The 25040-nt window shown below is 44.1% G+C and overlaps 1 protein-coding gene and 1 pseudogene across 4 annotated transcripts in view; one reads left to right on the forward strand and one right to left on the reverse strand.

Moving 5' to 3' along the window:
• The window catches only part of ARHGAP26 (Rho GTPase activating protein 26), a 421272-nt gene that overhangs the window by 42586 nt on the left and 353646 nt on the right, over positions 1–25040 (reverse strand). The gene's annotated exons all lie outside the window — the stretch shown is intronic.
• Positions 23223–23320, forward strand: LOC118659432 (annotated as a pseudogene).

Raw genomic sequence — 25040 nt, forward strand, 5'->3', positions numbered from 1 at the left:
ATAATCCTGCCCTAAGGTACCACTGTTAACATGTTGGTGACTGATCTAGAACCTTTATCCTATCTAATAAAAGAGTAATATGCAAATTGACCATCACTCCAACATAAAGATGGCTGCCCCCATGTGGTCAAAGATGGCCACCACAAAATGGTCAGCAGGGGAGGGCAGTTGGGGGGGAACAGGCCAGCAGGGGGAGGGCAGCAAGAGAGGACCAGGCCAGCAGGGGAGGACAGTTGGTGGGGACCAGGCCAGCAGAGGAGGGCAGTTAGGGGGGGCCAGGCCAGCAGGGGGAGGGCAGTTGAGGGCAACCAGGCCGGCAGGGGAGGGCAGTTGGGGGGGACCAGGCCGGCAGAGGGAGGGCAGTTGGAGGCAACCAGGCCAGCAGGGGAGGGCAGTTGGGGGGGGACCAGGCCAGCAGGGGAGGGCAGTTGGAGGCAACCAGGCCAGCACGGGAGGGGAGTTGGGGGGGACCAGGCCAACAGGGGAGGGCAGTTGTGGGGGACCAAGCCAGCGGGAGGGCAGTTGGGGGCAATCGGGCCAGCAGGGAAGCAGTTAGGTGTCGATCAGGCTGGCAGGGGAGTGGTTAGGGGCTGATCAGGCAGGCAGGCAGGCAGGCAGGCAAGCGGTTGGGTGCCAGCAGTCCTGAATTGTGAGAGGGATGTCTGACTGCCCATTTAGGCCAGATCCCACACCGGGCAGTCGGACATCCCTAAACGAGCAGTCGGACATCCCTCGAGGGGTCCCAGATTGGAGAGGGTGCAGGCTGGGCTGAGGGACATACTCTCCCTGTCCCCCCCACCCCCCATGCACGAATTTCATGCACTGGGCCTCTACTGTGGATATATGCACCCATACGCATTTTGTTTTGTGCATTAAGATGGTACATTTCATATAATTTTTATTCTGCTTTTTCCCCCACAAAGCAGCTCATTATGAAAATACTCCCATGACAATAAAAGTTATCAGCAACATAATATTTAATAGTTGCATTATAGTCTACGGCTATGTGATAATTACCAAGTCATCAGCATTGCTGGACATTTAAATTCTTTTTTTTCTATTATAAATAATACTTGGATAAAAGTCCAACTACCCTCGCATGTATCTGTAATTATTTCCTTATGATAATATTAGGAGTACAACTGCTGAGTCAAAGGGTAAGCGGCCCTGGCTGGTGCGGCTCCGTTGGTTGGGCATCATTCCATGCATGGAAAGGTTGCTGATTTGCTCCTGGTCAGGGCACATGCCTGGGTTACAGGCTCCATCCCCAGTAGGGGACGTGCAGGAGGCAGCCCATCAATGTTTCTTTCTCTCTCTCCCACTTCCTTCCTGTCTCTCTTAAAAAAAAAATAATAAAAAAAATATATTTTTAAAAGCATAAGCCCATCTCAAGGCCTCTGACCTTCCATATTGCTTCCAAGAAAGGACATGCGGCTTTATAATCAAACCCACAGTGTGGCTGTTTGACCTCACACATGTTCCTTCTACCCCCACCCCCTTTGGTCTCTTGGGTATATGGATTTTGTTGCTTTTGTCCAATGAGCCAATTGTGACTACTAGAACAAAAATGGGGCTGATCTAATCTAGGTTCACATCATTCCTCCAAAATAAATGAGACTGCTCTGAACACTGCAGTGTTTTAGAACAAGGGGTTGGTGAGAGAAAGGCGGGTAGGCTTGTTCTCCCATAGCCTCTTCTCCTGAATTGTGAATGACTGGCTTCCTCCAATCCATCAATCAGCAGGCTGAGTCACAACACCGGATTACAGCAAGGGGATGAATGAGCTTACATATAGTAGGGACACACATGCTGAGCACAAACACATGCACAGACACCCCAATCACACCTCCAGCTGGGATGCTGGAGACATTCTGGCAGGTAAAACGCCCTTTCATAACCCTCATGGAATCAAGGGGAATGATCCTTGCTCATTCTTTTATTTTAAGGGGAGAGAAAAGAATATGCAATAATAAATTAATTTGGATTGGAGACTACCCTATTTGTAATGGGCATTTCCACTTCAGCCAATTAAAAAGTGGCATTCTTCACTCCCCAATGAGCAGGAAGGGACAGCTGGCATTTTGGAGTTGGCAAATTCCTCCTGAAAGATCAATGTTGTCTCTGTATTTGACAGACGGTCTGGTCTAAGTTTTATTTGTTGAAACAGATAACGTAATATTCAGACCGTCAGCATGTGCACACATACAAGGGCCGTTGTCCTTTAACCCTTTTCCCTCCATTGAACTTTCAGAATCTGAATGTCTTACCCTCTTATTTGAGACTCAGAGTTTCTGACCAGTGGCAAAGGGAACTTCAAAAGATGTGGCTATCAGAGAAAGAGAGAGAGAACAATCTTGAAGAACCACAGGTCATCCGAAATCCTACTGAAATTAGGAAAATGAGTCCTCCCCAAGTCCTTTACTTCGCGAACTTTGTGCCTGCTTACAAGCTCTGCAGAGAGAGGCTTGTTCTGATATCTGCGAGGAGCCTTGGGCTTGCACTGGTATTTGCAGACCTCAGCTGGACACCTAGGACTGGGAGAAGGAAGCCCTGCCCCTGGTATGCCTCTGCCCAAACCAGAGGCACCGAGTGGCCTGGGGGAATTTCCACTGTGGATGCCGCTGCTGTTTCTGGGTAACGCATGTACGTGTGGGCAGGGAAGAGCTCGAGAAATGAGTTGTCTGGAGCAAGCTCATTCTGCAAGTTGCTCCTCAGCCGATGATGAACTATGGGTGAGTTTTGCAACCACTCAGGATGGGGCAAACTCCCAGGGGGTTAGTGCCAAAACCCAGGGCTGCGTGTCCATCTAGAACAGGAGCTGAGGTGAGTGAACAATAGTCAAGGTGAACATTTACTGAGGGCTCATTACAAGGCAGACCACAGGGTGCTGTGCTATCATGATCTCCTCAGTCCCCACGTATATCTGGTGTTCTGGAAAATCACAGAAAACCTTCCAGGACGTATTACACTTTGCCTTCACCAACCCATTTCCTGCCCCTCACTTTGCAAGGACTCGGCCAACTACTCTGTTTACACATGTTTTGCGTGGTTATGTTGACACCAGGAACAGTCCAAATTCCCCTACAGGCCTTATCTAGGAAGAGAAACTAGCTATTTGCCACTTTTAAATTGCATGAAGCATAAAGAGAATAACTCTAAAACCAAAGTCGTCAACCTGCTGCCAATGTGTAGTTCAGATGGAGTCAACAAAACTAGATGACCAGGGCTCTTAGCAACGGGTAGCATCAACCTGCCAAAGAACCTGTGTTATAAAGGATCAGATGGACTATGATCAAATAGTTTTCTTGACTTGATTTATGGAAGCTACTAGTTACATAGAATCTGAATTTGAGAACGAGTGGCTAAAGATAGAGTGACTATGTACTTAATCAGTTAAATGCCACACGTCCAAATGGAAACCATGCCCCCAGGCCACAATATTTTGAATTTAATTTAAAAAGCAATTTGCAATAAATATTATAAAAATAAATGTATCACTCACAATTCGGGTGTTCTTGAATATTTTCAGCTGAAAAGTCTCATGAAAAATGATTTTAAAGTTGGTCAGGGCTGCCACTTAGGGAAAACATTTTTTTTTTAAATAGACACTCATGACGTGTGGGGAAGGTCTGCCATTTGTGACTACAGGGGCTTATGGCGTACAATGAGTTAAGAAGTGGCATGGCCATACAGTTACCATACAAAGAATGCAAAAGGTTGGTCTCTATTTCTAGGAAACTTCAGGACATACCAGCCCGACATTTAGTGATAAGTAAATGAACTCCATTATATGTGAATTATTTCTTAGGCCATTTACTTACGTTCGACAAGAGCTTATCTTGTACATCTTCTGTGTTAATGATGGGTTCCAGATAAGGGAATTCTGAACTCATCAACAAACCAAGTTTCATTAAAAAAACCCAAAAAACTAAAATGGATTCCTTTAATGAATAGTTATGAAGTATCTACTCCGAGCCAGGCCCTGGGTAGGCTCTAGGAATCCTGGGAGGCACAGGATAGGATGGTCCTTACTCTCATGGGGCCTACAGTATCTTGAGGAGAGAGGGACAATATGCAGGTAAATTATCAGGAAAGAAGATTTTAGAGGCAAAGTGCTATGGAGATAATAAAACAGGTGATGTGGTGAACAGTAATGGGCAGGGGTAAGAGTAGGCTGGGGCATGTGAGGATCAGGGAAGAACCTTCTAAGGCAGCAGGCTCTATAGCAAGAATGAACTTGGTTTGTACAAGGAACAGAATAAGCACAGGAGCATGGCAAGCAAGGGGGACAGGCATATGAATGGTGGGGGGGCACCGGCATGTGAAGGGAGGTTGGGAGGTTTAGGTAAGGCAAGCAAGGCCATGTACCCAGGAGAAAGAGGTTAGATCTCACTCTATGTGCAACTGAAAAACACTAGAGAGTTGAAACAATTTCCTGAATCTGAGGCACTGCTAAACCTCTGATGTGTTTATAGAGTTAAAAAACATAAAACTAAAACTATAAAACAAAACTCCTTGAAAAATCTCAAAGATAGTGTAATTTCCGGGGGGGGGGGGGGGGGGGAGGCAAAATTCCACTTTTTGCAAAACTGATTGTCTAAAAATCCCTTTCAATGTATTTTATGTGTTTACTCATTCATGTAAGAAACGAATTTTTATTACTAAGTTCTAGGCACTGTGGTGGGTGCTAAGGAGATGCAGTAGAGAGAACAGCATTGGCCCATAGAGAATGACACAAATACCCGGGTGGTGACAACACACTGTGACAATGCTGTACTGGGAGCGGGGTGGTAAATGCTTTCCTAATGTGCAGGGGTTACCCCATCCAGTAGAGGAGGAAGGATCAAAAGAGGCTTTCTGAAAGAAGTGATGTTTAATAACAACATCTCATCTTCCTGTAGGTGAGAAGACACAGGGCAGGATTAGGAAATGAAATAGGCTCAGTAGGGCCCAAATGAAGAGTTTAAACAGAGACTGTGGTATTAAGCAGGGGTGGACTATCCAGGTCTCTCCAATAAAAGGATTCTAGAGTTCCTGGTATCTATGGGAACCATCAAAGACCTTGAAGGGGGCAGAGGGAGTGCTGTGTTCAAGTTTGCACATTAGAACAATCCTGAGGGCTGCAGCACAGAGAGTGAGCCGGGGGGGGGGGGGGGGGAGATAGTCAATGGTCAGGAGGACAAACAAGATGGGCAGGCTTGGGTGAGGGAGCAGGAAGGGAGACAAGTGGCTGATGTGAGAGAGGCAGACTTTACATGTTTTGATCACTGGGGAGAAGTCAGTGATAAGTAAAGAGAGTAAAGGAAGCTGGCCAGGTTTCTGGGCACCAGCTGGAGATGGGTGGAATTCCTGGAAACAGAAAGCACAGGGTGAGGAACAGGTGGGAGTGCAGGGCAGAGAGAGGAAGCATTCACACACGACAGTCACCTGGCACTGGCATGTTGCTGGTGATTGGAACCATAGAAAGGGATGTGCTCAATGTAAGAGTTAGGAAAGATTTAAAACCAGACCCTAAGAAACAAGAACGTTTAAGGGGAAAGGATCCCTTGGAGGAGACAGGCAGAGAGAGCAAGAAAATCAAAGAAAGTGGTGTCACCCAAAACAAGCAAAGAGAGGGCTTTAACCAGATGGGCCCTAGACCATGTCCAACATTGCCAGAAATCAAGTAAGACAAGGCTGAGAGGGGCCTGTGAGACGTGACAGGGAGGTGACTGGTGACTTTGGTGGGAGCAGTGCCAGCAGGGTCGTTGGGAACAAAACCCAGGCTGAGTGGGGAGGGTGGAAAAAGGAAGGCCTATATTTAGTCTCAAGAGTAGGGATGAAAAAAATGTATCATAGGACTTTCCCCACAGTACAAATTAAATGTGGATTTTCCAAACATTGGAAATAACTCCATATTTTTAAAATGGGAAATAAAAGGGCCATTTTGGAGAAAATTACCTCAGGCAAAAAAAAGAAAAGAAAAAAGTCAAAGAAATCCTCCCAAGATTTCTCCTTTCAAATGCCTCCTGGAGTGGCCACCCACCAGCGTGGTGCTAATGACTCTAATGCACTCTGGGTAAGCCAAGTACTGGTTCAGTGAAGATAATTCTGGAGTGCTAGATGTCAGGCGCAGCTCACTGTGTCTGTCCTGAGCAGCAAGGGCAGCATTCAGCTGAGGCGATCACAGCCAGCAGACCAGAAAGCCACAGTCATGAACAGCAATACCTCATAGGCGGCCATGGGCTGGTCCAAGAAGCTGACATGGTTACTGTTTACATTTGGGGTCCCACAGCTCTCCCCTCACTGCCTCTCTTGCTCCTCCACCCAGCAACTATTTAGTGAAAGCCACCTTGATGCCAAGAAAAGTAGTGGATGCCAAAGAGAAATAAGACCCAGTCTCAGCCCTTAAGGAGCTCGCTGTCCAGTGGAGAAGCTTGGGATCTAAACAGATGAGTATTATGCATTTAGTTAAGTGCTCTGTGGTGGGTTTAGGAGAGTAGAATCATGTGATGGATTTTTCAGTCTGCCACAACAAATGGTGTGACCTTGTGCTTTCTGAGCCTCGGTTTCCCCACCTGAGAAATGAGATCATTAACACTGTCCCTCCTAAATAATTGTGAGTGAATGTGATGCTCTCAGCTCAGTGTCTGGCTCCAAGGGAGCCTCTGATGGGTGGCAGCAGCTACCGTGAAGTACGACAGAAATAAGCACTGGCTACTGGGATAGCACTTTTTGAAAAGTGGGCCATGGTGCAGTCAAGGGTGAGGGGGTCAGGGAGAGCTCCCTGGAGGAGCTCAAGTGCATCTTCAAAGGGACAACAGCATTAACAAGGGCAGAAAGAGGGAGGAAGCACCAGGCAGAGGGAACTGCAATCTCCCATTTTTCTACCTTTCTTGCAAAGTTGCTAATTCCATACAATGAACACCATGCTGTCTTTTCTGGGTGCTAATTCAACAGGAAGAGCACAGGACTTGGAATCAGAAAGTCTAGGCTTGAATGGCAGCCTCAGAGCAACGTAAGACTCAAGCCACTCTCAGTCTCAGTTGCTCTCATCACAAAATGTAGGCACTAGCTGCCCACACTCCTCATCTGTCAGTCCATGTTTATGAAATGCCTACAACTAGCACTGCCACGTGCTGAGGAAACTACTGTGAACAGGAAATGGACATGGGTTTAAGGTATGTGACAGCTTAGTGCAAGAATCAGAGATGGAAATGGGCAACCATAATCCGGTGTGCAAAATGCTGTGAGTGGCGTTAATGCAACAATCAAATAAAATATCTGTATGAAATGGCTCCAAAAACTGGGAATCACTATAAACATATATTTCGTAATGTTGTTATTTTTGATAATAGTGCCAGCCAGATTCTTAATCTCCCAGGACTTTTTTCAAACTTCTAGTCTGCTGGTCTGTGGATGGTACCGCGTTTCCAAGGCAACTCTGGGTCAATGTGTCTATCAGATACATGTGTATGACTGCGATATATATGGTGTCCCTGCCAGGTTCTCTGGGGTCTGGTAATTAACTACGACAGAGTATCTTGGCATTCGATAAGGCCTGCATTGGGGAGCATTGTGGTTGGTGACTTCACATACATCTCATGGAGCCAAACCCTATAGGCTGGTGTGATGCTGCCTGAGATGTCGATTCCTTCATTCAATATGTACTACGCGGCAAGCACCAGCCAAGCACTATCCTGGGAGGCCAGGGTAGAGACAAACATGATGGCCCCTGGTTAAAGATGATTACTTTAGTCACTAAACTGCGGTTCCCAACCTGTGGGTCGCGACCATCGGAAAACACATATAGCATATCAGATATTTACATTACGATTCATAACAGTATCAAAATTACAGTTATGAAGTAGCAACAAAAATAATTTTATGGTTGGGGGTCATCACAACATGAGGAATTGTATTAAAGGGTAGCGGCATTAGGAAGTTTGAGAACCACTGGTAGTGGAAAAGACACCAGGGCACCAATATGATGAGGTGTTATGATGAATGCTGTACTGTATATAATTAGAGTGATCATAAAATCACCCAATCTAAGTAGCAAACTGATGAATGGAGTGGATCCAGAGACTTGAAGCATGGAACGGAGTGCAGAATCTCAGAGGGAAGGCCAGGGGCGGGGAGGAGGGGGGCGTGGGGAGCGGGGGAGCTAATCAACCAAAGACCTTGTATTCATATATGTATAACCCAAGGACACAGACAATAGGGCGCTGAAGACCTGGGGTGGGAGGGAGGCAGAAGCAGGCTGAAGTGGGTCAATGGGGGAAAAAGGGACGTATGTAATACTTTCAATAATAAAGAATTATTTAAAAAAAATAAAATACAATTTATTGCCCAAACCAGGGTAGTGAAGGAGGGAGACACTACTAAGTTTACACCTGGACTAGAGATATAATGGGTGAACCAAGATATATGGTCCCAGCCCTAGCCGGTTTGGCTCACTGGATAGAGTGTTGGCCTGGGGGCTGAAGAGTCTGGGTTCGATTCCGGTCAAGGGCATGTACCTTGGTTGCAGGCACATCCCCAGTAGGGGGTATGCAGGAGGCAGCTGATCAATACTTCTCTCTCATCGATGTTTCTGGCTCTCTATCCCTCTCCCTTCCTCTCTGTAAAAAATCAATACAATGTATTTTTTAAAAAAAGATATATGGTCCCTACGTAGAATACAGACGTCAAATTTTTGCTCAAAGCAGTGACACATGAGTGCCAGCACCAAAGCATATTGACACCGTGCCCCACTTAATGTAACTCACATTTCTGCTTTCCATGAAACTGGTTCTCTCCTTTTCATGGTCTCTAGCAATATAGAATTTTCTTTGCACATTATACCCTAAAGGCATTTGTGGATTTGGAGATTATGAGCTGAAAATTGCATAAGAATGGTAATCAGATACCTAAGCCTTTTTTTTTATGGCAGAAATTCACATTATAGGATTGAAATTTAAGTTTCCATCCTACCTACACTGCTGCCTAACAGCCTGCCACTTAGGGTTATGTTAAACAGCCATCTACAGGAATTCCCTCCTCAGGCTCCAAATGAATCTTCTTTCCAAATGCTTCTTAATATCAGCATTTAAAAGCATTCTCCAAGCTACCCTAAGGCGAATCCAAATTAATTTCTCATTTTTAGACTTTCTATACAGTGGTAAAAGGACTTCTACTCTAATGCACACGAGCAGGGAGGTGACAGTTTTATACTCCTGGTAAGGTGAACTGGAAGAAGAAAGAAAAACCTCTTGGAGACAGCCATTAAGTCACTCTCCCGCCTAAAGGGCTTCCCTGCCAAGCCTGCGGGTAGTTTCCCACATGAAATTGACTTTCAGAGTAAAGTCCCATTGGATGAACTCCCACCACCTAAGAAGTGAGCTTCTGTTCATGAACCTGGAACTAGGCTCCGTGAGTCGCTTCCCCTGGTCTGTGTGGCAGGCATCTCCTCACACAGGCGACATGGCTGCTCATCTGTTTTAAGGGACAAATGCTTAGTGAACCTTTGGCTTAGAGGAGAAGACACACATCTTATAAAGATGATTTCCTCTTATTTTACATGCCACATTTCAGATGAGAAACTTAGAAAATAAAGGGGGAAAGTCCAAGTTAGTTAAAAACAATTACTTAGGCCAGCTCTCTCCCAAACCTAAAAGCAGAATCAGAAAGTAACTCCAGCCTGTTTTTGGCAAAAATACAGAAAACTCCCTCCTCCCCTACCAAGTGTGTGGAGTAGCATAAAACTTCCGGGCCAGGCGTGGATCAGGAATCTTCTATACTTTGGTGTCTATTATTCTTTATACTAAAAACTGGGGGGAGGGCAGTTCCCCCGGCCCTCCTAGCCCATCCCTCCTCACTCCTGAGGCACTCCCCAGCCCTCCCAAAAGAAAAAAAAAAATTGGGGGCGGGGAATGTTTTTTTCTGAAAATATATACTTTCAAAAGACAAATATGCTAAAAATTCATGGCAGACATTCTTCTTCAGGACCAGATGATTTCCAGCATGTCCCTCAGTGTCCCAGCCTACAACAACCCTGCATCTCAGGCACCTCTCAGCATTTTGTTTACGCTTCCCATGAGCTGCCTTTCATGATGTTTACCAATCCCTTTGATCACCAACTGTTTATAAATTCCCCTGGCTGCAAGCAGGACCCTGGATGCCTGAGTTTTTACTGCTAAAATAGTACTACCACTAATCACCTGTGAAGCACCAAAAAGTAAGAGCTAGCCCTTATGTCACCTAAACAGCCTTAAACAGGGGACAGACCTTTTGGGCTCCTTTTACACAGGAAAGGAAAAACTTGTAAAAAGTTACAGCAACATATGTATTCTGAGCACACAGGTTCTCTGGCATCCTTCCTGCAGCTCTGTATCGCTCCGCTCCTGAAATGTAGTTAAATCTCAGGTTTACACTTAAGCTCATTTATGTCTGATAATGGACCTGAACACATATCGAAGAACCTGCTCAAGTGTACTTATCAGTCCCTCACAGGTATGAGGCTCAGAAGTTCAATATAGGACTTTATTGCTCGCTTGTTTAGAAGCTCAGATGTACGGTATCAGCAAGTATTTGGATGAGGGCTCCAATTACTTATGATCCCAGGTAATCCTATATTGCTACAGGGTTGCCTGGTTATAAACTACAGATTGAAAATACTCTTATGATGGATAATTCACAACCAGGGGATGGAGTTATATGTCTCTATCTCTAAATAAAATATACGAATACCCTTTAACTTATTTGGGGAACAGGGAGGTTTTGCTCTTTAATTTATATTTAATCTACTGCTTTGAATGGATAACAGTAGATAAAATTTCCAGACAGTATAAAAAGGTACCAGTATACAAGGGTAGATAGAAAAAAATAAGTCTCCCTTTCCATTGACCCACTCCCCAAAAGTAGCCAATGTTGTGAATTTCTTGTATCTCCTTCTATCTAGGGATATGACATGAACATACAAGCGTGTGTGTGTGGTTTTCCTTTCTTTAAAAACAAATAGTAGCAAGTTATTCACATTGTTCTGAACAGTGCTTGCTTTCCTTAATATATCTTGGAGACTGTTCCCTCACCACACCAAGTTGTCCCCTGGGTTCTTTTTAGTGGCTACACAGCATTCCACTATGGAGATGTGCAACAGCTTACTCAACCAGATCCTTACCAACAAACATGTAGGTTGCTTCCTATCTTTTGCTTTTGAATGGGACAGAGTCTCAGAGCTGGAATAAGACAGAAGAAATATTAAGTTAGTCCTACCTAGTGCCATCATTCTTTTAAAAAAATACTGATGTCTAAACCACATGCAGAGCCTCTATTTGGAAGTAGCCTTCCTGCCCCAACACACCAGAATATAAAACCTCTCTCTCTTCTAGAGCTAACGACTGGATTCTAAAGTTGATGAGGTTTAGGTGTGGCCCATACACAGCAGCTGAATCCTGGGAAGAGGAGCCTCTTAGCTCAGCCAGAACCCAATTCATCACGCTGGGTGGACCAGCCTTAGTATCTAGGCGGCTTCCACTAAACAACAATGCTCTGTAGGGCAAGTCTCTTAGGTTAGGGAAGCCTAGTGTGGAATGTAGGTCAAGGTCATCCCTCCCTTCCATGCAGACCTCTAATTCTGCTGGGGCTCTGCTTTAGGACTTACACAGTCCTTGGACAAAAATATTTCCCAAACAGTGAGGTGGTGAAAAGCATGTGCAGCTGGACTGCCTGGCCTGTTGGTGAGTTAATGAACCTTTCCACAGCTCAGTTTCCTCTCTGTAAAAGGAGGAAAGTAGTACCTACCTCAGAGGGTGATTGTGAGGTAAGTGAAATAATACAAAACTGCTAAACAAAGTGCCTGAACTTAGAAAGGGCTCAAGAAAATGTTAACTCTTGTTAATAAAACAAGCCAAAGCCACGTTTTTTCTTTTGAGAGATGGCTTGGTCCCATATGTTGTAAATTGTGATGGATTGCCATGCTTTCCTTGATTAGACAACTGAACTACACATACTTTTCTCTTCTTTGTCATGGCTGCTAGGTAGCTCAGGGAAGTGAGATGCTGAAGCACTGTCTTCTCTCAGCCTTTGCTGTTATCTTTTATTCCAATTGTACTCGACTGTGTATGTATTGTGAAAAAGAGTAATGAGCCTCATGTTTTTGTTTGGTTATTAACAATGCTCAGAGAACAGTTGTCACCGGATACCTGGCACATGTAACACATTTGCTTGCACTGTCCCCCAACTGTGCTCTAAACACACACACACCCGTATACAGCTTGTCAGCACACAAAGACTTGAAATAAAAAACAAATGCCTGCTCTTAGTAAAGGCTTGAAAATCTTGAAAACGCTGGCCTAGATTTCACTGGCAGCAGGAGACCAGTGTGTGTGTGAGATGGTTGCCTGCATAGATTTTGAGATGGATATGCTTCCCAAGCTATAAAGTCATCCTTTAATAAATGCATTGAAATTGGTTCAGCCCTAGGGGGAACGATTATACCTGGATGCCAAGCAATAAAAGGAAGGAAAGGGAAAAATCTGAAGAGGAAGTTCAATTCCCAAATCGCAAACCTAATAGCAATTGAAACTGCAGTCAGTCAACCCTAGGACTGTGCCTACGCCAGAAATAAGGCTGGACTTGCAAACATCCTGCTGCTGCCTCTTCTATTTGGAGGGAAGTGTAGTGACAACCAGATGGTCAGCTTTGGAGGGAAAGCTGTTTTGTTTTGTTGTTGTTGTTGTTGTTGTTGTTTTAATGGCAGAAATGAGCAAATGCAGGGAAATCTCCCTAGTCTGAAGAAACACTGCTTACCTGAGATTAGAAGGCTCTGGAATAGGAGAGATTTGCACCTCTGCCAACATACCTGAGGCCTGAAGAATTGGCTCTGAAAGCCTGAAGAAAGGAGGAGTGCTGCAAAACTGCGTTGCCTCCCCCTTCCCTTCATGTGATGGGAGAGAACAGTAGTTGCCTCCCAGCAAAGGAAGGGCTGTGCCAATATTATCTCTGAGTATCAATCAAATCTCAGGATGAAGGCAGCTCACATCCCTGACTGCTAACCATGGCTAGGAATGAGGGACTGGTCCTCAAAATGATGAAAGACTTGCTGGCCAGGGGACTTATACTGGCCTCTGTCCAAATTCCAGTCCTGCTGCCTCCCAGCTCTGTGATCTTGAGGAAGACAATGCATGTAAACCCTCAAGACCAGGGCCTGGCAACAGCAGATGGTCACTAAACCTTCATCCCACTCTTCTTTTTCCCTGAAACCCCCTATTTTCATCCTTTATATTCTGTCCTTTGTTATCACTTATTCCAACTATTTCCTGCTCTCCCCCTTTCTTTCTCTTATACTTTGGCCTGCTTGAGTGTAAGGTACTCAATCACGCTCCCTTTTCTCCCACGGTCTCCTGAGCTCCCAAAACTTGCCCAGCATCTAAACTTGAGTCATACTTGGGAATGAAGGGTTAGAGAGAACATGATGGAACTGTTGCAGTCTCTTTCATCAGCTGTAAATTGGGGGTTATAACAGCACCTCATGCAATACGGTGATTAACTACGTAAGGACCTGTACAGTACCTGGCACATCAGTGCCTAATGGATGTTAGCCACCATCATCACCACCAACATCCTCCTAGGTTTCATGGGGATGTGGCATGCCGACAAATACACAGGGTGCAGCAAAAGTAGGTTTATAGCTGTGAGTAAGCAAAACATACTTTACTCTTGTATTATTATTAATTTATTGCATTATTTTCCATACGAACAACTGTAATCCTATGTTTGTCCCACCCTGCATTTTGCCACCTTTGAGAGCAAAATGTATCCTCAGGAATATGAATCAGGCCCTGGAGGATCAAACAAAGGTGGAATTTTCCAGCCGCTCAATGTGGTGCTGGCAGAGCCTCTGTTCTTATCCACACTCATAGCTTTTGGGCAATGTCACCACCAGCTGGAGGCTTGTGCAGAGCTCATGAGTTGGCTGTCGCTGCCCTGCCCTGTCTGGCAGACCTCCAGAAGATGCCACCACCCAGCGGCCGGTGCCTGAGGAGCCGCCAGAGCGGCGGGGCCAGGAGACACACCGTTTGTGTGTGTTCGTGGCTCTCTTTAAGATTCCTCTCCTCTCGTTAATCACATCCCAGGATGCACTCCTTACAACACTGTCATTCAAACTAATGGAGGCCAAGCCCCGGCACACCAGTGTTTGCCATATGTCCTCTAATGATCTATAATGGGCACTGATAATAAAAGCCTTTTCCCAGAAATTCAGTTTTCAAAGGAATCAACTCTGTCCAGAGCTACATAAGAAGATGACATTTTCTTCATGTTTAAAACTATAAAAAATGTTGCTCTCAAAGGAGCCAGTCAGTTAACTAAGAATAAAATCGGAAAATCTGCAATAACCATTTGGACTCCAAAATGGGACATTTTCAGAGAACATGTAAGAAACTAGTGGGAACAACAGCAACAAAAAGAAGCACAGATTTGCCTCCAGGAGTTTAGCGAAGCCACGGAATCCTTCACTAAATCCATGTAAGAAAGCCCCACGGCAGTGGACATCTGTGCTCTGGGGCTGTCTCTCCTCTGGGGACCTCCCCTTCTCCAATCTCAGAGTCCATGTGCTCTGCGCGTGCCAGTCAAGGCTGACTAGGAGATTCCGGCCGAGCTCGGCAGAGCGGCACATACTCCTGGCCGATGTGGGCCAAGAGGAATTAGGCCCAGACTACTGTTCAAACTTTGGGGGAACAGAAGTTCTCTCCTTTCTCCTAAACTTGGAGTTTTAAGAAAGTTAAGCCCAGCTGGTGGCAACTATCTTGTGATCAAAAGGAAAGTGCTCATCTAAGAGAAGCGAACATAGAGGAAAACTGAGCTGAGAGATGGAAAGAACTGGGGCCCGAGGGCAACATCTGAGCACCTGTGTCCATCCATGCCTGAAGGCAGTGCTCCTGTGCCCCTCAGCACACAGGTGAACTAATAAGTTCCATTTCAGTCTGAGTTCGTTGGGCTGAGTTTTCTGTTACTTGTAACTGAGAAGCCTGATTGTTAAGTTTGCTAAAGCACAACATGGGGTCTCATATATAACAACTACCTGTACACTTAAAAAAATGTTCCTATTAGGGATGTCTATATTAGTGGTGCTTCCTTTCCAGAAACATGTGAGAAGGACAGGAATAGCCAGCTCTTATTGGAGACCAGAAAGGCCCTGGACTGAGAGAAAGCAAACATTCCTAACGGTAATGTCCAGCAGTCACTTGAACCTCGCACGGTGCTTAGTGACAATGTGTCAACTATAGTTGAGTGGCTGGGGTGCAGTTTCTATAATTCACTTATAATTTGAGAAAGACAATGGATGTTACTGATCCAAATGAAAATAAATACCAGACTCACTTTATCAGATTTAGCACAGTAACTGAAGTCTAAACATAGCAACTCTAAGGAGTAAAAATAAACAGGAATTTTCTCTAAGGCTATGTTTTCGCTATTTATACTCTGTCCTTATTAAGCCCACTATAAATCTGGCCTGTCCCATTTGTCTCTGAGCTGCTCTATCCATTACAAACTCAGAGGTAATCTCTTAGAGGTACAGCCTGACTCCAAGGTAAACAGCCCTTGCTGAAAGCTGAAGGTGTCAGAATGTGCCGGATGCACTTGTTCTTGGGTTGTAACACAGACAGGAGGAATATAGCTTATTTTCAAACCTCCATTGTTAGTTTTTTACAGAACAAAACTCAAAGCAAAGAGGATAAAGCAGAATGTTGTAAGGCCTTGTGTCACACTTAGAAAGGAAATCAGACGCTTTGTGGAAGAAAATTTGGGCTAAAAAAAATAGAGGAGTTCCAACATATATGCATATGTGCATAACCCATGGACACAAACAACAGTGTGGGGAAAGCCGGGGTGGGATGGGGAGGGGAAAATGGGGGACATCTGTAATATTGTCAACAATAAAAAAATAGAGGAGTTCCAGATGGTGAAGCCTATTTGACTGTGAAGCAAAACTGTGATGAAACCAGAGACCGTTTCAGGCAAGTTAATTACACAAGATAAATCGATAGAAGATGTTCCACTGGGATTCAGCTAGCAAGGCATTTTGGAATGGGAAGACAACATCATTAGGCTTTCCCAGCTTTAGCGCCTAAAGAAGTAAGAATCATATTGACATAAGAAACAAAACAATTGTAACATAATAGATGAAACGCATATGTTCAGACAAAGTCAATTACGAGCAGCACATGCCCTATATGTTCCTGCCTCTGAGTCTTTCCTTACAGTTCCCCATGCCCAGAATACTCCATGTCCCTTCTGTCTAAATCCAACCCATCTTTCAAGACCCAAGTTCAAATGCCAATTTGATCACAAACTCTTCCTTGACCATTCCAGCTCAAAGTCATCTCTCCTGTTGGGGAATTTCAGCAGCACTCTGTCCTATAGCATGTATTATTGTATGATTTCTATTTCATATATTAATATGTTTTCTACTTCTGTTATCTCTCATTACGAAGGACACTATTGCCATCTAACTCATCATTAACATAGTGCACTTACATAGTGAGGACATTAATTCCAGCTGAATGAGGAATACTTAGTTGCAGAAAATTGAACTCAAGTAAGGAAAAAAGAGTACAGGAAGGCACCTCTCTAGTGTTGCTCCCACTGTGTCCTTTCTGCTTCTCTCTACACACTGGAATGACAGCAACTGGGATTTCTCCCTGTGGCGGGGAACATAGCTGCTCACCATTCCAGAGGGCAAAACAGAATCTTAACCCAGCTCCAGTTAAAAAAAAAAATTCCCATGAAAATATTGTGGTCAGTCTGGCTTGGTCATGTCCTCCCCCCATTTCCCCACACTAAAACCAGTATTGTGCTATAAAATCTTTATCAGTGAAGATTTTCCCTCTTGTAATTCTACAAATAAATCACCTTTAATTATTTAAGCACCCAGCCTTTATTTTAACCAATGGAAATCTAAGATACAGAACACTTTTTACCTTCAAAAGTAGATATGTCAAAAAATTTACTTTAAATGAATTACTGTCTTGTGTTGTTACATAATTTGTGACCCAAGGTGCTGTTGGGTGTGAAGAGTGGCTTGCTCTTTATCCAGACTCTGTATTATCACAGTTGTCTTTTTTTTTTAAAGTTCTGCACTATGTCTCATCAGCAATTATAGGTGACGCTTGAACAGCACAAGAGTTAGAGGTGCCAACCCCTGTGCAGGCGAAAATCAATGAATTACTTTGACTCCCCCAAACTTTACTACAGCCCCCTGATACCTGTGGGGATTGGTTTCAGGAACCCCTATAGACACCAAAATCTCTTACATAAAATGACATAAAGAGAACAATGCATACAGTCGGTTCTCCGCATCCATGGACTCCCAACCTGAGGTCAAAAATACTGTTTTTGATTGTGGTTGGTTGAATCCACTGATGTAAAACCTGAGACTATGGAGCACTGACTGTACATTTATTGGGGGAAAAAATCATATAAGTGGACCAGAACAGTCTAAACCAGTGGTTCTCAACCTCCCTAATGCCACAACCCTTTAATATAGTTCCTCATGTTGTGGTGACCCCAACCATAAAATTATTTTTTTGCTACTTCATAACTGTAATGTTGCTACTGTTATGAATCGTAATGTAAATATCTGATATGCGGGATGTATTTTCATTGTTACAAACTGAACATCATTAAAGCATAGTGATTAATCACAAAAGCAATATGTAATAATATATGTGTTTTCTGATGGTCTTAGGCGACCCCTGTGAAAGGGTCGTTCGACCCCCAAAGGGGTCGCGACCCACAGGTTGAGAACTGCTGGTCTAAACCATGTTGTTCAAGGGTCAACTGTATTACCTCTCTGTTGTGTGAATAAACAGAGTGGAGTATTCCAAAATATTGCATGGCATAAAATCTAGGAGCCAAGTCTGTTACTGTGTGCGAAATAAGGTATGTCTTGGGCATGGCCAGTCTTAGAACCTGTTCTCCCCCGAGTTCCTGCTGGAAAGCTCTGTAATTCAGCCCCTTCTGGCAACAGATGATTAAACTGTAGAAGCACCTGCCTCAGGGCCTCTGGTCCAGAGTTTAGCGACCAGCCAAGGATGGGGCCCAGCAGAAAGCTAGCTCAGTCAGTCAGATTTGCCCTCTCAGGAATTAGGGCTGGGAAGCAGAGAGTTAAATTCTGTGGAGAGTGAGGCCATGGACTCAGAAACCAGGAGGGAAAAGATGCCTGCACTGAATAGTGGTAAAGAAGAAGTCTGGTGGGGAGCACCCAGCAGGGGTGCGGTAGGAGGGGCCGTTGGATGCAGAGAGGGCCAACAACTCACAGAGCTGAATTGTGGTGATGCTCAACTTCATTCTGGGGCTGGCCTTCTTCCGAGAGACCCCACCTCCCCATAGCTCCAGCTCTTTCCAGCCTCTCCTGGATTCCTGGCCTGTGATCCTGCCCCCCACTCTCTCCATCCCAAGGTAGCCTCAGTGTGTCCAACTAGGCTAGGAACCAGAAGGTGTGGGCTCTTTCAGTTCAGAGTACTCAGAACTACTCTGATGCTCACTGCCAGGTGTGTAACTAGGATTATTCTAGACTTGTTGGGGGAGGGGTTGTGTTACGCTGTAACTCGGATCTGACTAAATCCCCTTCTCAGCCTGTGAGGATCAGCACTTCAGTACAAACCTTCAAGGACATTCCCATCCTCAGTTATTGTTAAAATAACAATTTGACAATATTTATGGCAGGTAACTTTTATTGAGCATTTATTATGTGCTAGAAACCATGCTAAATGCTTTATGGGAACTACTTCATTATATCCGCACAACCACCCCATAAAGTACCTACTAAACAGATGAGGCTTACAGAGATCAAGTAACTTCATGGCAACAAAGCTAATAAGCAGTGAAAGTTGAGCTATGCACTCAAATAAGTCTGCCCCAGAACCCACGCTCTTCACACTGTGACAGACCGAATAATGAAAACCTGATTTTTATCAAAGACTTTATGAGGTGACATGGGAGAGGATTTATATCACATACCACATGGGATAAACTCCATAAAAGTTCCTTTTATAGAGCTTTGTTTCCCAAAGTTCCTCCCCAACTGACAACCCCCTCATCTCTACACCCTGCCTCCAAATATCTCAACCTATATGCCCCACTTGGTGAAACCAAAGCATGACCCTCAGGAGTCCTGATTCTACCCCCAGCTTGGCACAGCACCACACAGCCTCAGCACCACACGGAGCCAAGGCAGCCCTCCGTGATGCGCAAGAAAGCAACCTTGCAAAGATCCGGGCCCTTTCCGAGAAAGGGAATATCTCTATATAGGGGCAAAACACAGATAGCTCACTTGAGCAGAGATGGCATTTTCTTTCTCTTCTTTTCTACAAATTTTTGTTTTTCTAGATGAATCTGAAATAAAGCTAAGCTTGTGGCAGCACACAAACAGGATTCTGCCTAAAACCACATTGCCTTCCTATTTTGGAGGCCCGACACACTGATTACATAATCATACTCAAAAGGGTCTTAGGTTTCAGCTAAACCTTTTGTATATAGAGACCTAATTCTGTCTGAGGTGTGCCATGTTCAGTGGGTTACACAGTGAATTTGTTTACGAGGCACACCAAAATTAAAGAGTAAGACTGGAAGATGGCTCTGTCAATAGGAGCACCGAGGATATGGCTAACAGAGCTCCCCATGGCCCAATTCAGAGCAAGCAGTATTCAAAAGATCAACTCAACTCAGGTTCTTTTTGTTGTTGTTGTTAATCTTTACCGGAAGATATTTTTTTCATTGATTTTTAGAGAGAGTGGAAGGGAGGGGGAGAGCAAGAGAGAGAAACATCGATGCAAGAGACACACCGACTGGTTGCCTCCCCCACCCGCCCTGACCAGAGCCTGCAAGGAGGGTATGTGCCCTTGACCAGAATCGAAGCCAAGACCCTTCAGTCTTCAGGGCCCACATTCCAATCACTGAGCCAAACTGGCTAGGGCTCAACTCAGGTTCTAGTAAGCCTCCCTTTATACCAACTCTGGAACAGGTTACTGAATTGTACCTTGGAAAGAATAAACTCCTACGTTGACATTTCTGGAAGTAAAAGAAGAGCCTGGAAAAAAGCAGCCATGTATGCAAAGAAAATTACAGCAGAAAGAGTAATGATGAAGCAGGGTGCCTGCTTGTAGGCACAGGACCTCATTGACTTGTGCTGAAATTAAAGGTAGAACTTAATAGCTGGCTTGTGAGGAAGAGAGACTTCGATTTATGATTTAGAATTTCCTTATAGATTGAGAATCAGAAAAAAGAGCCCTCACCCTACACAGAAATTTGGGTGTTGCATGAAAACTTACCAGCAAAACTTTTCTTGACCCATGGCAAGGTATAGTCCCTTCTCACTTACTTTTTTTCTGGCTACTCTGATTCAGAGTTTAAAGAACTAACTCTCAAGAACTTTCCTTTTTCCATATAAGGCCAGAAAACCATCCTTCAAGGTATGAATTAAATTTCAATTTAACAGGATATTTGGTGTAGGGATTGTATAAAAAAATGTTACAGATTTTTGCCTCAAGTATTGTTTGGGAGGGAAAAAAAGTACTTTCCCAATGGAGAACTGTCCGAATGAGAAATTCTGGTGGCAGTAGTTGGGGGTGAGGGGTGGGGGGCAGAGGCTTCAGCCAATTAACTGCCACCCATCCAAAACAGAAACCACCCCCATTTATTCCATATGCACTGGAATATTTACGAAGTTAAGTCACCATAATTTTCTTTACAAACCCAGAGATGTCACTAACAAGTCTGATTTTAAAATTGGGCAACCAGAGTTGATATGTGAGGTTTGCGGCTATAGACGCCCGTGGTGTGTGGGGAAGGTCCACCACTTGCGTCTATGGACACTTATGGCATGCAAAGGGTCAAAAAAGCAACATATTCAAATGATTAAATTCCAAATTTTCCTTCCTTTCAATCTTTTTTCTCTCTCCATCTTTCTTAGGGTCCAAATTTTATTTTATTTTATTTTTTTCATCTGAAATGTTAGATCCAGAGAGACCTCTGCGAAAAAAAACAAACACACAAGCACTTGGGACATTGCACCATCTTTTCTTTTATAAGCCCAATGCTTGACAGCTGCGGAGTCGGAGACATAGGAAGGCTTCTGGCTAGCAGGATAAAAAGAGTTGGGTCAAAAAACTAGAGCTCCCCCTTCCTCTCTCTCCGTCAGCTGGACCAAAGCAGACAAGGAATGTACAAACTTCAGTGTAGATTTAGAAGATGAAGTAGGGAGATTACTGGAAACCCTGCCCACACAATGTAAACAGAAAAGACAAAATAGATTCAACCATAAATAATCTTGAGTGAATGACCAAGCCACTCACTTACTACTGAAAATCTGTCTCGTATTAACAGCAATGCTGTTACATATGCAGATCTGACTTCCCCCCGCTGGGCTGTAAGAGATCTGAGGGAAGACTATTTCTTTCCTATGCCTGGAACAGTGTCTTTAAAGAAGGATTTAGTAAGTGTTTGCTATTGAACAGGAAGGGACTATCTGTCAGATGTAGCCAATTTTGAATGCTGACATTCGTGAGGGCTCCTGGGTACAGCAGCAAATAATTGAATAACTGGTGGTGCCATATTCCACGGGGGCACATAAGATGAAGATAAGTCTGCGTTCCTTTGAGATTTAAGAAAGGGTAGAACATCGTGCAAGAGCAGTTGGTGGGTATTCTTCTGCAAAATATTACTTAATTGCAGTTGTCCCTTGGACAGTGCTGCGTCTGACTGCTGTCTGGGGTGACGCCATGGCCATGTTGGTCACTAACGTGTGGATCTTGTCTCTACCGGGTTGGCGTGTCCAGGACTCCCATGACTCAATTCTTGACTCTTGATCCCCTGCCAGTTTATTTTCACGGAGACAATTGCACATTGTAAGTGCTGCCATGGGATGACTAAGGGCATATTTCCTCTAATTCCACTTTCACACAAAGGATCAACAGAAGAAAGGGAAAGAGGATGCACTATGTGTGTAAAAGGGTGGGGGCTCTTTCTCCCCCAGAAGGAACGGAGAGTTATACGGCGCTCCTACCACGAGGTCCGTACAGCGAGGCATGGCATATGGGAGTTAAGGAAGAATATGGGCTTCTTCTGAAACAGAGTCAAAGACAACACATTTATTTGAAGAAACCTCTCTTGTGCTTCAGGTTGGACTTTTCCAACTTTCAAGCAGTCTTCTTCCAGTCAAAGGGCTGATGTTAATGGGCTTTCATCGTCCTTGCCTTAGATGTCTGAGAGGACACAATGAGGGCCTTGCCAATCTTTCTCCCATTCCATCCCGGGTGCTATCCTAAATTCTCATCTGAAAGTTTCACCTGCTAAATCTTCTAAGGTTTTGAGTGCAGTGGTGAACACAATGAAACTGAACAGGATTTTTCAACTTGCTTAAAACCCAAGATGATTCTCTGCTCTAGTCACTAAAAAACAAAACAAAAACCACTTCTTTTTACTGTGTCTAATCACAAACAGTATTCCTTCTATTCTTAAAATAGAAGCTGAAAAGGATTATGAAATCACTAAATTGTCCCGTTTTTCATTAGCAGGAAGCAGGTGATCATATTGCCTAGAAGGCAGGGGACAGTGACGAATAGAGGTGATTTCAGCAGTGCATCTGGGGTTACCAGGGCAACTGCTAATTATTATTGAGTAACTCTAATGTATTTTCACCAAGGTCAGGAGTTAAGGTTTTTCCATTATATATTCTCCTTTAAAATGTGGCTTTCAAAGGAAATTGGGTGGGTAGAAGATGGAAGATGACAGATGGAGATCAGGTGAAAGAACTATATATAGCTCAAGAAAAACTGAACTACTTAAATTTCACAATGTCAGCTGAGGGGTTAGGGGAAGAGTTCACAAGTAGCTAGCTGCTCAATGTAAAATATGACTTTCTGGTTTCCTAAGTTAGGGCTTCCCAAATTAATAAGGAATCTGATATCAGTCCAGATGTAGGGGTCTTACAGGATCCACTCTACTTAGCTCCCTAGACAAATTTCCTCTGCTGTCCCCAGAGTTACCGATTACTAAACCGAACTGGAGCCTTGGACAGGCCAGCCTGATGTGGAGGAGTCAAGTGGCCATTAAATAATTTAAACAGACAATGTTATTATTATACACCAAAAACAACACCTTCTTGGTACAGGCCCTATTCTTCAATCAAACAGCATCTTCTTACTCAAATCCCTAGCTATTGAGACTATAACAAAGTTTAAAGGTTAAAGAAAATTCCTCTGCTCCCTTTGGCAGCACATATACTCAAAACTGGAATGTTACAGCATGGCCCCTGCACAAGGATGCCACGCAAATTCATGAAGTGTTCCTACTTTTAAAACCAAGCCATCATGATGTATGCTTTAAACATATAGAGTGATGTAGGTCAACTGTTGTTCAATAAAACTAGAAAAAAATAAAAGCACATGTATTAATAAATTCCTTCTCACAAAGATGCACCCCACAACTTTTAGAAGGCAATAAAACAAATGGTGATTTCAAAACTGGGGAAATCTATGTTTACTTGAGTTAAGGAACAATCAGTGCATGCACATGTGAAAAAATTCCAACACTACAAAAGAGTATTGTTGAAAGAAAAAGCCAGTGTCCCTTCCACCACAGGCTACTGTCCCATTCGACTTCATCAGAGACAGCAACAGATTCATTCCCCTGCATCTTTCCAGAAATATTACATACATGCACACACATCTGTGTATATGCGCCTGGATTCTTATATAAGTAGGACCATGCAATGCTCACTCATGGTTTTCAAATCTAGCTGTGTATCTAAATCACCTCAGAAGTTTAAGAAACAAACCCAGCCCTAGCCAGTTTGGCTCAGTGTATAGAGTGTTGGTCTGTGGACTCAAGGGTCCTGGGTTCGATTCCGGTCAAGGGCACATGCCTGGGTTGCAGGCTCTGTCCCCAGTAGGGGGCATGCAGGAGGCAGCCAATCAATGATTCTCTCTCATCATTGATGTTTCTATCTCTTTCTTCCTCTCCCTTCCTCTCTGAAATCAATAAAAATATATTTAAAAAAAGAAAAGAAAAAGAAAAAAAAAACCATATCCAAAGTCAGATCTTGCCCCAGATCAATGAACTCTGAGGCTCCGGGGAAGGGGCCTAGGTGCTGGTATTTTTTATTTGAGGCTCCCCAGGTAATGCTAATGTGCAGTGTGCACTGAGAACCACAGTGGCACAATCTCCTGAACCTTGCTTTTGCCCTTAATGCACCTGTGAAGATTGCTCCATACCAGCGCATACAGACTTACCTCATTCCTCTGCTGTCCTGGATAGTGTTCCTCTCTACAATTTATTGAGGCAGTGCTTTATGATGGCGATCCCTTCTGGTCCCACTCCTTGGCTTTTATAAATGGCATGCAATATAAATCTATGCTGGATGGCAGCCACTCTCCATCCTATCCTCTTCTCAGGGAGTAACCAGCATGGAATCCATCAACAGAGTTTCCTGCACTCTCTGGATTCCTGTTGGGTTCACCAAGGGGGAGCTCTGGCAGGAGATTAGCAGGAGGAAGACGAGGGACAGGGTATTTATCCCCTATCTCCCTTTCTTTTCTTTTTTTAAAAAATATATTTTATTGATTTCTTATAGAGAGGAAAGGAGAGGGATAGAGAGTTAGAAACATCGATGAGAGAGAAGTATTCATCAGCTGCCTCCTGCACACTCCCTACTGGGTATGTGCCTGCAACCAAGGTACATGCCCTTGACCAGAATCGAACCTGGGACCCTTCAGTCCGCAGGCCGATGCTCTATCCACTGAGGCAAACAGGTTAGGGCCTCTGTCTCCCTTTCTGATAGATTGCGTCCACCTAGCTGAGTCCCCAGACCGAAGGTCCTTTTGAGGTGCCAACTCTATAGAACTCTCTCCTCTTCTGAGTTCTGATAAACACTTTCTACTCAAGCCCTTCAGCCTAAGGATGGTAATTAGTTGTGTGCTACTATTCCTGGTTTACTGTGATTCTCCTGCCTCCACTCCTTTGTAATAAACCCTCCTTGAATTATGCTATTTTCAATGTGCTGAAGTTTCTTCTTAGGA

The sequence above is a fragment of the Myotis myotis genome, unplaced genomic scaffold, assembly GCF_014108235.1.
Source record: "Myotis myotis isolate mMyoMyo1 unplaced genomic scaffold, mMyoMyo1.p scaffold_m19_p_6, whole genome shotgun sequence".
Lineage (NCBI taxonomy): Eukaryota > Metazoa > Chordata > Mammalia > Chiroptera > Vespertilionidae > Myotis > Myotis myotis.